We start from the raw sequence: 15222 nt of genomic DNA, 5'->3' as shown, positions 1-15222 counted from the left end.
TATGTGTATATAAACATTATTTTTATGATGTTTAACCATGGATATTGTCATTACTGTACATATATTTTCATATAATGCCCTTTGATTTGATTTTTGATTTGTTTTAAATTACAATTATTAATTATTAATTAAATCAGCAGCACTAATTTAGGGCAGTACAGCATATACTACCAAAATATTTCCTTCTTCCCAAAAGAGCTTGTTTATTTGTTTTTTTAGCCAAAATGATATATGTTTTTTATTTTTTTGATTGTGGATGTGATTTTAACTTTTTAAAGTTAAACCTTTTTTTTAAAAAATCAGTTCATATTTAATATATAAGGCAATACAATTTCAATAATTTATCCATCCATATATCTATCCATCCATCGCTCCATACATCCATCCATCCTTCTGTCCGTCTGTCTGTTCATCTGTCTGTCCGTCTGTCTGTCTATCTATCCATTTGTCTATCTATCTATCTATCTATCTATCTATCTATCTATCTATCTATCTATCTATCTATCTATCTATCTATCTATCTATCTATCTATCTATCTATCTATCTATCTATCTATCCATCATCTCGTTCTTCTGTCCATCCATCCATCCATCCATCCATCCATCCATTCATCCATCTATCATCTCGTTCTTCTGTCCGTCCGTCCATCCATCCATCCTTCCATTTATCAATCTGTAGGTCAATCTTTCTAACTCTTCGGTGAAATATGAGCTTTACATGATCCTGATATTTATTATTTTTTATGTTTCATATGAATTTTTTTTATTGTAGAATTTTGTTAACTAATTATTTTTTTATTAAATGTTATTATTTTTTAGATTCCCTTTTAATTGCACTTTTTTTTTGATATAGATATCATTGTCCTTGTGATAAATATGTATGTCAAATAGTAATATAGACATTACAGTTTCCATTGAGGCAGAATGAGTTTGTGAGCTTCATCTCTTATCAGTAAAGCACCGATAATCATTACAATGATTGCACAAGATGCAGTCTGCAACAGATTTTCTAAAGGTGTGTGTGTGTGCGTGTATATGTGTGTGTAAGACATATGGCCTCTATTAGTATCAGAGTGACGTCAGCGTGTGTGTGTGAGCGTTTATAGTGATGCAGGAATGTGTTTGGTGTCATGTGATGTTTTAACAGCTCTGTTCTCCCGATGTAAGACTGCTATCCAGCAGATCCGGTTACCGCAGTAAAGCACCATCGTTAGAGAAGACATTAGTGAGCATGGGTCCAAACGCTGTTCTTCTTTGTGCTTTAGCAGTTTTTCTTTCTTGATATTGGCTTTAAGAAGAACATTTTAGTCATCTTCAGCTGCATTTGAGCAATTACATGCACATGTCAACCTTATTATGTTTTCACCAAAATATTTAAACTCTAAGGTTTCTTGCGTAGGCTTGGGTTTTACTGTGGTCCTCACCATAACGCGCTTCACCTTTTGTGCGCCTCGCAGTTTTGCAGATTTTTTTTTGTGCAATTTGCAGGGCTCAACAGCGTGACCATTTCGCTTGCATTTTGGACTAAAAATAGACGTGTGCGAACTAGAAAATTTATTTAGTCGCACATGTGTGATCTTTCTTTTTTAATAAGCTTGATTGATGACTTAATTCACTCGGCCACGGTAAAACAACATGCTCTTTACACTAAGTGTGACTATAACACATGCTGACGTGATCAACATCAGCACCCCTCTACTGGTTTATTTACTTCAAGCCAAGTGGTCTTTACATTGTTTTGTATACGTTGCTACGCAACGCATGGCACCGAATGGCAATAGTATCAGGATGCAGCCTTTATGATGCAAGCTGAGATTGCATCGCTCAGAGATGCAATGTCAGACACAATGAATGCACTCAATGGAGCTAGTGACATCACTGTGATGGGTAGGGTTAGAGGTGGGGCTAGGCAAGCACATTAAAAAGCATTGGATGCAGCTCAGCCAGACCCCTCTTCCGAATGGCGGCAGAGCCACACAACCCGCGAGCCTCATAGAAAAGTCGACTATTCGGCCATGGATGGCATATCGTGGCACATCTAGACATTTTTGGGTTGTTTTAGTATTGTTAAGGTGAGCTCTTTAACTTCAGGCTTGCGTTGTTGTGGTTTTAGTGGTGTTTTGTTGAGCTCGGCAGGTTTTTTTTTTTTTTTTGCTGTAGTTACAGATTTCTTCATTAAACAGCATCTGTGGGTTTTATTGAGCAGTTAAAGATCCTGTGTGTGTGTGTGTGTGTGTGTGTGTGTGTGTGTGTGTGTGTGTGTGTGTGTCCATCTGTTTTTCACACTAATTAAATTCCATAGAAACTAATTGTGGGACTGAAGGAAGCAAGTGTGTTTTGTAAACAAGTTGTTTGGAAAACAGCAAACTTTTCTGAAAGTTTTCGATTATTAACATTAGTTATGGTGTGAACAAACAATGAGCAATGCTTAGGCCTAGATAAAGTTATTTTCAATAATAATACACTTTTAAATACAATATATATATATATATATCTGTTTTTATTTGTTAAAGGGTCACGAAACACCAGAACACAGGTGTTGAGCTGTTGACAGTGGTATATGTGTCCCACACTGCTAAAAACACTATTAGGACACCTATATTTCACTAAAAAGTGTGAATTGGTTGTTTGTGCGTTATTTTAAGCAAATTCGTACTTGCGGTTTGAAACAAATTTTTGAAGCTGCACTACGGTAATGACATAATAGCGTGTATTCCAGCGTGCAGACTGAGCGTCTGTGCCAGATTGAGTCTTATTACGTCTTACAGTGTGCTGCATTAATGCATGAGTAAGGCTTGGTTCAAACCAATCAGCGCGCTCTATTGTGCGACTTCATTAATATTCATTACTGTCACAGTGTTTAGACGACAGAGACGCCACGTTGTGTTGGCAAAACAAGCGTGAAGTGTTGCTTTTATAGTTTGCTGCAGTGAAGTTTTGTTTTCATTTTCTCTCTGTGAGAGCTCAGACTCACGTGTGGATTAACAGTGTACGCGACGCTCCACAACAATAACTTACGTGTCTAAGGAGGATTATTGTTTACCTGAGAGCTGTTCTCATCTGCACACGCTGAGATCCGGATTCGCTTGTAGTCTCCTCTTAATAAAGACGCGGCTCTAGTTGCTGGTGATTGTCCTGTCTCTACAGATTTGGTAAGTGAGCGACCAGTGCTCTTTGTTTATTCAGTTTGTTCGTATCGAACTAACCAAACTTTAACCTTGTGTAGGATTTTCACCGCATTTTGTGACCCGAATAACACACACGGCTTTCTGACACTACCTGCCGTGTGCATCTAAGTTTCCGGGAAATGCTGAGTTTTTTTTTCACTCATTCATCAAACATTGCATGAAAAATACACGCTTAGAGCAGATCCTCGAATCAAATATCTCGTTTGTCGCGAGGGGCATGAATGAATTCCCTGAATGAAAGAGCCAAACTGCAGTTAAAGTCCAACATTTAATAATTTGGCCAATAATTCGACTACAGATGTCCATGTAAACACAGTCACTTTCTCCCCTGTGTGTGTGTGTGTGTGTGTGTGTGTGTGTGTGTGTTTTGACTCTGAAAGTCAGCGTGCCCAAATAGACACTCCCACACCATGCCTCTTTTCTTCCTCCGACACTCCCCCCTAAACAGAGCTGGACACGGCCACTTCTCTGACTTTATCCAAAGTAGAGGTGTGAAAACACCCTGCTGAAACGAGGGGGTGTCATGGCCCTTTAATAGAGTTAATTAGCAACTGGGGAAATTTGCTGCCGAGTGTGACGCGGCTGGGATGAGAATAAGTACCTCTAAGTCCAAGGCCATGGTGCTCGACCGGAAAAAGGTGGTTTGCCATCTCCAGGTTGAAGGAGAGTCCTTACCCCAGATGGAGGAGTTCAAGTATATCTCCTGTTCACAAGTGAGGGAAGGATGGAGCGTGAGATTGACGGGCGGATCGGTGCAGCGGCAGCAGTAAGGCGATCGATTTATCAGTCTGTTGTGATGAAGAAGGAGCTGAGCTGAAAGGCAAAGCTCTCGGTTTACCGGTCAATCTACGTTCCTACTCTCACCTATAGTCATAAGCTTTGGGTCATGACTGAAAGGACAAGATCTCGCATACAAGCGGACGATATGAGTTTCCTTCATAGGGTAGCAGGGCGCACCATTATTGACAGGGTGAGGAGCTCTGTCACCTGGGATGAGCTCAGAGTAGAGCCGCTGCTCCTTCACATCCAGAGAAGTCAGCTGAGGTGGCTCGGGCATGTTTCGGATGCCTCCTGGACACCTACCTAGGGAGGTATTCCAGGCATGTCCCACCAGGAGGTCTCGGGGAAGTCCCAGGACACGCTGAAGGATTATGTCTCTCGGCTGGCTTGGTAAATCCTCAGAATCTCTCCGGAGGAGCTGGAGGAAGTGTCTGGGGAGAGGGAAGTCTGGGGTTCTCTCCTTGGACTGCTGCCCCCGCGACCCGACCCCAGAAAAGCAGTTAAACATGAAAAAAATAATGAATTAGTTAGTGGAATCTAAATGCATTTCTTTGACAATAAATTTCTCATAGTTGAGTGGATAAATAAGATTTGATTTAAAATATGTAGATATGTAATAGAGCTGTGCAGTAAAACAGTGTTTTTACAACAAACAATAAGCAGAAATTTGATATTTTATGTTTATAATGATCTATATCAACTCAAAATATTATTAAATATGACGTTTTTTGGTTATATCTCCCAGCCTTAATAATAATACACTACCTGGCAAAAGTCTTGTTGTGGATCTCAGTTGTAAGAGCAGCACATAATAACTCGACTTCTAGTTGGTCATTGGGAAAAGTGTCAGAAGGTGGATTTCTCCCATGAATCATCTGCTGATCTGCATCAATCATCGCCAATACTGCAGAAGACCTACTGGAACCAGCATGGACCAAGATTCTCACAGAAATCAGTCAAGTTTGGTAAAGGAGAAATCATGGTTTGGGGTTCATTCAGTATGGGGGCGTGCGAGAGATCTGCAGAGTGGATGATCAACATCAACAGCCTGAGGTATCAAGACATTTGTGCTGCCCATTACATTACAAACCACAGCAGAGGGACAATTCTCCAGCAGGATAGCGCTCCTGCTCATACTTCAGCCTCCACATCAAAGCTCCTGAAAGCAAAGCTGCTCCAGGATTGGCCAGCCCAGTCACCAGAAATGAACATTATTGAGCATGCCTGGGCTAAGATGGATGAGGAGGCGTTGAAGATGGATCTTGATGAGCTCGGGGAGTCCTGCAGGAAGGCTTTCTTCTTCATTCCAGATGACTTTATTAATCAGTGATGTGAGTCATGTCAGAGATGTATGGATGCAGTCCTCCAAGCTCATGATGGAGTCAGACACAATATTCATTCTGTCTCCACTGCAGCAGGACTTTATATTCTATACTGGACATTATTTCTGTTCAGTGATGAGACTTTAGTCTAAGCAGAGTCAGAGCTTACTGTCCTTATGTCATCATTCAAAATTAAGGCATGATCATATTTTATTTTGGCAATTTTCAACAGTATATGAAAAAGAAAATTAATATCTTTTTTCTAAACAAACAGGATTTTTTTTTTGTTCTTCACTTAATACTTATGAATTTTCACTATTAATATAAGATTATATCAAATACATCAAATATAACCAGAAAATATTGCGATATAATTCCCTATATTGTAATCCATCTCTTCTGCTGGTATTCAGTCCTCTGTCTGTCTGGTTTTCTCTCTCTGTTTCCGTCTGTCACTTCATCCTCCACTTAGAGGCCAGATTTCATTATGGACATTATCTGCTGTGCTCTGCATTTGCTCCCAGCGCTAATGTCCCCATCTCACTAATGCATGTCGGCTATTTGTCAAAGTCACATTTAGCGGAGAGCGTCGCAAATCATCCGCAGCTTTGTCAATTCTGCTCTGTCCCGTTTCCAGTCGATCATGTGGAGGCCAGACTCAAATGTGTTGCAGTTTTTGTTGTGTGTCACTGTTTGTCTACAGCATTTTACAGAGAGAATAAGGCTGTGAAGTCAAAATTATTCGCCCTCATGTGAAATTTTAGGTTTTTTCTTTTTCAAATATTTCTCAAATGATGTTTAACAGAGCAAGGATTTTTTCACAGTATTTTCTATAATATTTTTTCTCCTGAAAAAAAGTCTTTGTTTTAGGCAAGTTAGGGTGATTAGGCAAGTCATTGTATAACAGTGGTTTGTTCTGAAGACAATCCAAAACTAATATTGCTGAAGGGGGCTAATAATATTGAGCTTAAAATGGTGTTTGAAACAATTAAAAACTGCTTTTATTCTAGCTGAAATAAAACAAATAAGACTTTCTCCAGAAGAAAAAACATTAGAGGAAACACTGTGAACAATTCATGAATCTGTTCAACATCATTTGTGAAATATTTTTACAAATAAATTAATTCACAGCAGGGCAAATAATTTAGACTTTAACTGTGTATACACTTACGGCCACTTTATTAGGTACACCTGTCCAACTGCTCTTGAACACAAATTTCTAATCAGCCAATCACATGGCAGCAACTCAATGCATTTAGGGATGTAGACATGGTCAAGAAGATCTGCTGCAGTTCAAAGTGAGCATCAGAATGGGGAAGAAAGGGGATTTAAGAGACTTTGAATGTGGCATGGTTGTTGCAGCCAGACCGGCTGCTCTGAGTATTTCAGAAACTGCCGATCTACTTAGATTTTCACGCACAACCATCTCTAGGGTTTACAGTTTACATGGATGTGCAGCCGACAAATCTGCAGCACCTGTGTGATGCTATCATGTTATTATGGATCAAAATCTCTGAGGAATATTTCCAGTAGCTTGTTGAATCTACGCCATGAAGGATTAAGGCAGTTCTGAAGGCAAAAGTGGTCCAACCCGGTACTAGTAAGGTGTACCTAATAAAGTGGCCGGTGAGTGTGTGCATACAGTATGTGTGTGTATGTATCAGGGCTCGAAATTAACTTTTTTACTTGGTAGCACCGGTGCTCCCAACTTCAAATATTTAGGAGCACCAAAAAATTTTTTGGAGCACCAGAAAAAATGTAGGAGCACCCACCAAAAATGAATGAGCACCGCTGCAAATAGTTTTTTAAGGGATTTATTGTATTTTAAAACAACATTAAAAGGACTGACAAAAACCAGAAACAGCTATCTAACTAATGCTGTGAAGACATTGATATTTGTGTGCAATAATTCCAAAATGAACGTCTGATAATTAGGCCATAGAATATTAATGATGATGAAAATGACAATAATAGTAACAATGAATTCCATTTCTCATTATGATACTGCCTTGAATGTGCATGAATGTAGGTTATCTGCTATAAAAAGTCTGTTACTTTATGAAAAATAATTGTATAGTTTGCATCAAACAAAAATGAAGCATTGCAGTAAGAGATATTTATTTTGTGCTGCTGTTTTTATATGCATGTCAATTTAATAAACAATATTTCTGCTACAAAACAAACAAAAGTTTATAATAAATCATTCAATTCAATGATGAAAGCTGCAAAGCAGTCATCAGTAAATAAATATAAAAATAATATACACCTCAAGAAAGAATAGACAAAAGAAAGTAAGTAAAGTCTCACTTCTATCACTCTTTAAAAGTTTTGGTTTCAGTTTGTGTCAATTTAAAGGTTCAGTCTGAGCTGATCTTCATGTTTCTGTGTTAGTGGAAAGGCAGGCGAGTCAGCCGACCCAATTTATGAGCAGGCAGAGCAGGATTCTTGCGCTAACCATTGGCCCAATACCGGTCTTTGTTATGAGCCTCAGTTTCAGTGTAAACTTAGTAAAGGCGAGCTTCTTTGGCGATGATATGTACAGTATTAGATTTGACTTTTAGCGGACATTTGCGCTGAACACGCAGTGAATGCAACGCATGGAGATTCGGGCACCTTCTCCAAGAAGCGCGTACTCGATTGATCTCAGCTGGCGGATCATTATTCACCACGTGACGTGTCATGATCGCTCTCATCTGCGCCCTCAACTTTAGGTGGGGTTTGCAAACCTGTGTGCTTTAAGTTTTCACTCTTCAGCCGTTTGCATTTCCTGTGGTCATAAAAGCTCCTTCCCTGTCATCTGACAGCGGAATACCTTGCGTGAATGACAGCTAATATGAACCAATAAAGCGGTAGGGATGAGCGATTCAGCACGTTTTTACAAAAAATCAAAACAGGTCGCACTACAACCATTATCTGCAGTCGCACTAATGCTCCCAGATATATTATGAGGTTGCATAGATTAATTTTCGGGCGCTTGGTCGCAATTTCGAGCCCTGTGTATATATATATAGCTTAGTGGTCATATGGCCCACTGATAATGATTTAAACAATTGTCATCAAAATAATCATGACGGTGATTTCTCCCATAATCGAGCAGGCCTAACCCACTCATTTTTTGCATGAGGTCAGGAGTGATCTGTTTGTGTAGATCTGCTCCCCTTGACCTGCAGCTCTGTAATGTTGTGTTAATGAGTGTGCTTTAGCAGTATCCTCATGAGGACTCGTTTGTCGCATGTTCATGGTTTTTCCGTGTCCTTCAGACTCAGTTGTGCTTCATCGAGCAGTTTTTGTTGAGCTGTTGTGAAGCTGCTGCTTTAAAAGGCCAGACGTGTGTTTTCTGCTTTAGAGGACGATGAAAAGACCAATGCTCACCGTGGGAATGGGCTGACGTGATAAATGTGAAGAGTGTTTCCTCTTCTGTCCTCACACACACGCACACACACACACACACACACACACTAGCCATGTAATTAGCTTTCCAGGACACCAGTCACAGCTCCTTCACTGCTAAATAGTTTTTCCATTAGTAATGGATCTGTTAGGCTTGGGCGGTATCCAAATTTTGATACCGTCAAACCGCCTCCATATTTTACCCCGGTATCCGGTATTACCGGCGTAATAAAAAAATTATGACGTAAGGCTCAGACAGCGTCACCAAACTGTTGGCTTGAGCCTAAACCATTCAGAAACTGAATACATTCTATGCGACCTTATGCTCGTGGTCAGAGAGAGAGAGAGAGAGAGAGAGAGAGAGAGAGAGAGCGCCAAGCGACACACAGCTCTCTCTCTCTCTCTCTCTCTCTCTCTCTCTCTCTCTCTCTCTCTCTCTCTCTCTCTCTCTCTCTTACACAAACACACACACACACACACCTCTCCCGCGATTTATTCAGAAATTTATTAACACACCGTAAGAAATCTGGCCGGCTCTCGCGGAACAGCAGCGGGAATGCAGAGAGCTGTATTCGGGCCATAAAAATTAGGCACGATAGGTCCCGAGTCCGACAGGTACATTTTGATTGACAGCTTTATACAGCCCGAACCCTTTTACAGCCCGACATTATTCAAATGCTCTCACAGCTCTAATGCATTTTTTAAAGAATGAGTCATTTTTATGTTTTAACATCATTTATTCGTAACAAGTGTAGACTATAGGCCACTTGGAAGTTGGAAAAAAGAAATAAAGTAAGTCCTCTGTAACATCGTAACATCTCAGCACTCTATAGGTCTAGGTACATGCACCTTTAAATTAGCCTACACACCAATGAAAAGAAATCTTGCTTAACAAATCAAATTAAAATAAACTCTAAATGATGACAGGTATTTTGGCAATAACGAAATTAAGATAAAGGCTCTGCAATATTTATTTCTCCACTTCTCTTCACAATCTGGCATTAAGGCGGCGGTGAAGCTGAATAATAAAAGAATAATGCCACCATTAGTCTGTATACTCTGTCTACATGATGATTATATGGTTTCATTTATATTTATTTATAATTTAAAAACCCTTTACTCACCAAGATTAGGCTACGTGTGTTTGTGGAGGAACATTATTAAATCCACAGGCTTTAGCACAGTCTTGCACTCATGGTGCGTCCAGCAGCTGAACACCCTTTCCTGCGGCTACAGGTTGAGATGCAGAGTTCTGATCTGGCTGATTTTGCAAGTTTTGGATTGTTTGTTCATCTTCTACCAGTCAGGAACATCCATTTAATTTTCCATGACAGTAGTTTCATTGTAGCGAGTGGCCTCGTCATTTTACCTGTCAGCTTGCGGTTTAGGGCTCTACTGTAGTACGCAGTGTATGAGCGACCGCCGAAATACCTGGCTGGAATGCGCTCTTTCTGAGCTAGTGACTGGCTTGAACGCCGTCAAAATTCGCTTTTTTTACTACTTCGTCATAGTTTGCTTCACCTTTGCAGGGATGGATTTTATTGCAGGGATTTGGATTTTTTCGTGTCTCGCCGGGTTCGGGCAAAGATCTTCAGCTCTAATGCAGACCTCTCGTTCATATTAACCACGTCTCCCTTCTGTTCAGTCGAAACTCCCAAACTGCAGGACACTTTGAAGCGCGACTCGTCACGTCACCTCTCCCCCTCTCCCCCTCCCTCTCCCTCTCCCCCTCCCTCTCCCTCTCCCTCTTTCCTCCACACTGTCCCGTGATGACAACCACACATACATTTTGTAGGCATTAAATAAAGGATATTTAATATTTTATGATGGTATAACGGTATTGAAACTGACACCGTTGCTATTTTTAGATCCCGCGGTATACCATAATACCGTATTACCGCCCAAGCCTAGTATGTATGTATATATATATATATATTTATATGCGTGTGTGTGTGTGTGTGTGTGTATGTGTGTGTGTGTGTGTGTGTGTGTGTGTGTGTGTGTGTGTGTGTGTGTGTGTATATATATATATATATATATATATATATATATATATATATATATATTAGGGATGTAACGGTATCAGAATTTCATGGTACGGTAATACCTCGGTATGAATGTCACGGTACGGTATTTATTGAATCATTTACAGGGGTCTGCAGGATCTTATGGGGATCGAAAGCCAAGGTGGACCTGTACAGAATCAGCGTTGTTTGCCGGGTCAGTTATTTAGGTCATTCACATTCATTCATACACCCATACAATCCACACCCATTGCTACTCAATTTCACAAACTTTCTTTACATTTCTCTTTCTCTCTGGTTTCTGTTACCTCAGCCACACGTTATTATTGTTTGTTTGATTGATTGTTTGTTTGATGTTTTCTTTCTTTTATTTTATTGACTGATCTAAGCAGTGATTTCTTTTTTTGTTGTTGTTAAAAATCGTTCAACCAAGATTGAACAGGGGTAAAAAGAATTAGTTATTATTTAGAAAATATATTTGTTGTACTGTGTGATAAAAATACAACAGTTGATTTAATTTAAAGTGTGTTGCGTTGTTATTATTTATCCTTTTCTTTTGCATTGTGTATGGTGGTTGAATGCTGGCTGTAGCTAACCAGGGTATTAGTAAATGTTTTTCTTTTTGGCAAGGAAATCTTGTCTGGCGCCCAAAGTTTAATTAAAAATATTGATAACTAAATTATTTTTTTTGTTTGTTTGAGGTCTGCTGGGAGTGAGATTAAGGGCCGTGAACATCTGAATCTGGTCACGTGGACCAGCGGTTGAGCGTTGGACCGTGGTGCAGACGGGCCCGGGTTCGAATCCCACTAAAACTGGTTTTTGAATTTTATTTTTATTTTTCTTCATTCAAATTATATTTAAACTGAATTATTATTACCAGCCACCGTTACAAACAAAACTTATGAAAATACTCCAAAAAAGTCCCAAAAGTGTCAATGACATACAAATTAGCCATCTATCTGTAAGCTTTGAAACAGGAACTTCAATTTTAATAACAAAAAATTATTAAACCATGTAAAAAAATTAAGTTTCAATTTAGTATTGTTGAAAACTCATCACATTCAACATTTAATCACTCACTCACTTAGATAGAGATGGGTTTAAAGGAAAATTATCATATAAATATAATCTGGTAAAAGCTGGTATCTCTGGGTATTTACAATGTCCCCTGCAACCGAAAAAAACCCTCTCCTTTGGGACTGAGGATTCTGGGACAGAGAGATATGACTTGGCCCAGGTTGACAGCAGTGGGTAACGTTGTGCATTGTCTTTCCCCCACTTGAGAGGACAAACCATGAGTGAGATAGAGGTCTCTTTGCGGTACAAGTCAATGTCTGCATCAATCTGAACAGTGTGCTGTGTTTCTGCAGTCCCCATGACTGTTATAACTCATATTCCCCAACTTGCAGGCACGTGCACACATAGGGCTCTGGCTCAACCTGTGCAGTGCACATGCCCTTTTTAGTCTTGGATAGAAAGTGCCCTTCCAAAATGATCAAAAGTGCCCCCGCAACGCGACACACGCTCCGTCCCGCCCTTCAGTAGGCGCGCGACAACACCGTTCTTGAGTATGCGCGCTCAACCCCCCTCTTGGCTTTACAGTACGCGCGCAACAACACAGCCGATCAGTACGCGCGCGACAACACCGATATTCAGTACGCGCGCGGCGACAACACCCGCTGTAGGTTTCGATCATCTCCAGCTCTTTCATCCCCGCTACTAGAAGCACACTCCATTTCCGCATTACTGGATCTGTAGTGACAACAGACCGCAAAGGATGATGGTCACGCATGGGCTGATGGGAATTGTAGTTTGCGCTCGTTCGCTTCATTCGCCTGAGCAAATTTTCTCAGAAGACCTATAGTTTTACCGAGTCATGCGACTATGGTAATATCGGAAAAAAATTATATTGCGGTATGACGGTATTTACAATACCGTTACATCCCTAATATATATATATATATTGTAGCGAGGCAGAGGGAAAACAGCGACACACTTGGATGAGTTTACAGACAAGTCCCCGGAGGGTGCTTTATTTACAAAGTATGGGTGGTGTAAAAGGTGCTCTTCTTCAAGGTGAGGTGCTCTGGTGCTCCGGGAAGTAGGTGAAGGACAGTGAGTAGTCGGGTGAAGGATCGTCACGAGCTGGAGTCCGCTACGGAGAGACAGAGAGACAAGCATTAGCACAGGGAGTCATTGAGAGAATGAAGCTCATCTTCTCCTGGCGTAGGTTGGGCTTATATGCCTCTCTGTGTGATGCCGTCCAGCTGTGAACGATCCTGGCTTGATTATGGTCCAGCTGGGTAGAATTAGCGACCAGGGCGACGTGGCATGTGAGCGCTCGTTACATTCCCCCCCCCCCTTAGCGTCGTCCTGGTCCTGGGTGTCCTGCGGAGGAAAGGTAGAGTATTGAGAGGGGGGGTAGAATGTTTTGACAGACCTGCCCATCCTGACCATAGCCTTGAAAGCCCGTCGGCGTTTCCGTGGGAGGCCCCGGCTCGATGTTGAACTGTGAAATTGTAATCCTGGAGCGACAGGAAACATCTGGTGACTCGAGCGTTGTTATTTTTCGCTGTTGACATCCACTGTAGGGGAGCGTGGTCGGTCACCAGGGTAAATCTTCTGCCAAGGAGATAATACCTGAGCTCCAGGATTGCCCACTTGATCGCCAGGGCCTCTTTTTCCACCGTGGCGTACCGGGTCTCTGCAGGGGTAAGCTTCCGACTCACGTACATGATGGGGTGTTCTTCATCGCCGTGGACCTGGGAGAGGACCGCGCCCAGGCCCGAGTCGGAAGCGTCTGTCTGTAGAATGAAGGGACAGCCGAAGTCAGGTGCGTGCAGTACCGTTGAGGATGTGAGTGCCTTCTTCAGGGCTCGGAACGCGCCATCTGCTTCCCTGTTCCACTGTATCCTCTCCGGCTGCCCCTTTTTGGTCAGGTCTGTCAGAGGGCTGGCTATGGATGAGAAATTGGGAATAAAACATCTATAGTAGCCCGCTAACCCCAGAAACGCACGTACCTGGGTCTTTGTGGTGGGTTGTGGAGTTTCTTGTAGTGCTCTGATCTTGTTCTGTTGTGGCTGTATGAGACCTCTACCGATGTGGAAACCGAGGTATTTGGCTTCTGCTAGACCCAGGTGGCATTTCTTGGGATTAGCTGTGAGCCCAGCCCTACGAAGATCAAGGAGCACCCTTCGTAACCGGGATAGATGTTCCTCCCATGACTCGGAGTGGACGATTAGGTCGTCGAGGTATGCTGCTGCATACGGCTGGTGGGGTCTCAGCAGGATGTCCATCATTCGCTGGAATGTGGCTGGAGCCCTGTGGAGCCCGAAGGGAAGAACCCGGTATTGCCATTGCCCACCGGGAGTGGAGAAGGCGGTTTTCTCCTTGGCGCTTTCACTTAGTGGTAATTGCCAGTAGCCTTTGGTGAGGTCGATCGTGGATATGAATCGGGCTCCACCCAGCCGATCCAGCAGCTCGTCCACCCGAGGCATGGGGTACCCGTCGAATTTGGATATTTCATTAAGCTTCCTGAAGTCGTTGCAGAAGCGGAGGGTGCTGTCGGGTTTGGGGACCATCACTATGGGACTGGACCACGGGCTACGAGATGGTTCGATGATTCCCAATTTCCTCATCTTTTGGATCTCCTCGTTGATAGCCAGCCGGCGAGCTTCTGGTACTCGATAAGGCCTCTGCCGGACGATGGTGCCAGGTGGGGTGATGATGTCGTGCTGGATGATGGTGGTTCGGCCCGGTTTTTCTGAGAACACATCCCTGAACTGACCGACCAAGGCTTGCAGCTCCGCCTTCTGATTCGGTGATAGTTGCTCACCTATATGGACAACGGGAGAAGTTTCTTCTGAGAAGGCAACTAGATGACCTGGAGCTGCAACCCATTTCTTCATCAAGTTTATGTGGTATAGTTGTTCTTCTCTTCTTCGTCCCGGCTGACGGACTCGATAGTTTACCGGCCCTACCCTTTCTACCACTGTATATGGCCCCTTCCAAGATGCCAAAAACTTCGAGGTGGTGGTAGGTATAAGGATCATTACCTTGTCCCCTGGGTGGAACTCTCTGGGTTGGGCGGGCCGGTTATATAATCTCTGTTGGGCGCGCTGGGCTTCGGTCAGATGTTGTTTGACGATGGGCATGACTTTTTCTATTCGTCCTCTCATGTCCCGCACGTGCTCAATCACTGACCGTTGTGGGGCTGGCTCCTGTTCCCAAGCTTGACGAGCCACGTCCAATAGCCCCCGTGGTTGGCGGCCGAACAGCAATTCAAAAGGGGTGAAACCTGTGGATGCTTGGGGAACTTCTCTGATCCCAAAAAGCACGTACGGGATCATGAGGTCCCAGTCGCGCCCATCCTCTGCCACCACCCTGCGGAGCATCTGCTTCAGTGTCTTATTAAATCGCTCCACCAAGCCATCAGTCTGTGGATGATAAACGGATGTTTTTATTTGCTTTACCTTTAGGAGGCGGCAGAGGTCTGCCATCAACCGGGACATGAATGGG

The 15222-nt window shown here is 42.4% G+C and overlaps 1 protein-coding gene and 2 long non-coding RNA genes across 32 annotated transcripts in view; 2 read left to right on the top strand and 1 right to left on the bottom strand.

The window, feature by feature from the left end:
* LOC147843774 (uncharacterized) overlaps positions 1 to 15222 on the bottom strand; it is a 321977-nt gene that overhangs the window by 3046 nt on the left and 303709 nt on the right. The window lies entirely within an intron of this gene.
* The window catches only part of mcc (MCC regulator of WNT signaling pathway), a 164152-nt gene that overhangs the window by 13103 nt on the left and 135827 nt on the right, over positions 1 to 15222 (top strand).
* On the top strand, positions 4849 to 8832 carry LOC147843779 (uncharacterized). The gene is made up of 3 exons (XR_015490981.1): positions 4849 to 6943; positions 8282 to 8474; positions 8597 to 8832. It is a non-coding gene; the product is annotated as an uncharacterized LOC147843779 (long non-coding RNA).

Source organism: Danio rerio, chromosome 5 (genome assembly GCF_052040795.2).
Source record: "Danio rerio strain M-AB ecotype USA chromosome 5, GRCz13ab, whole genome shotgun sequence".
Lineage (NCBI taxonomy): Eukaryota > Metazoa > Chordata > Actinopteri > Cypriniformes > Danionidae > Danio > Danio rerio.
Note: the sequence above shows the minus strand (reverse complement) of the source record. Positions and strands in the feature narration are given on the sequence as shown.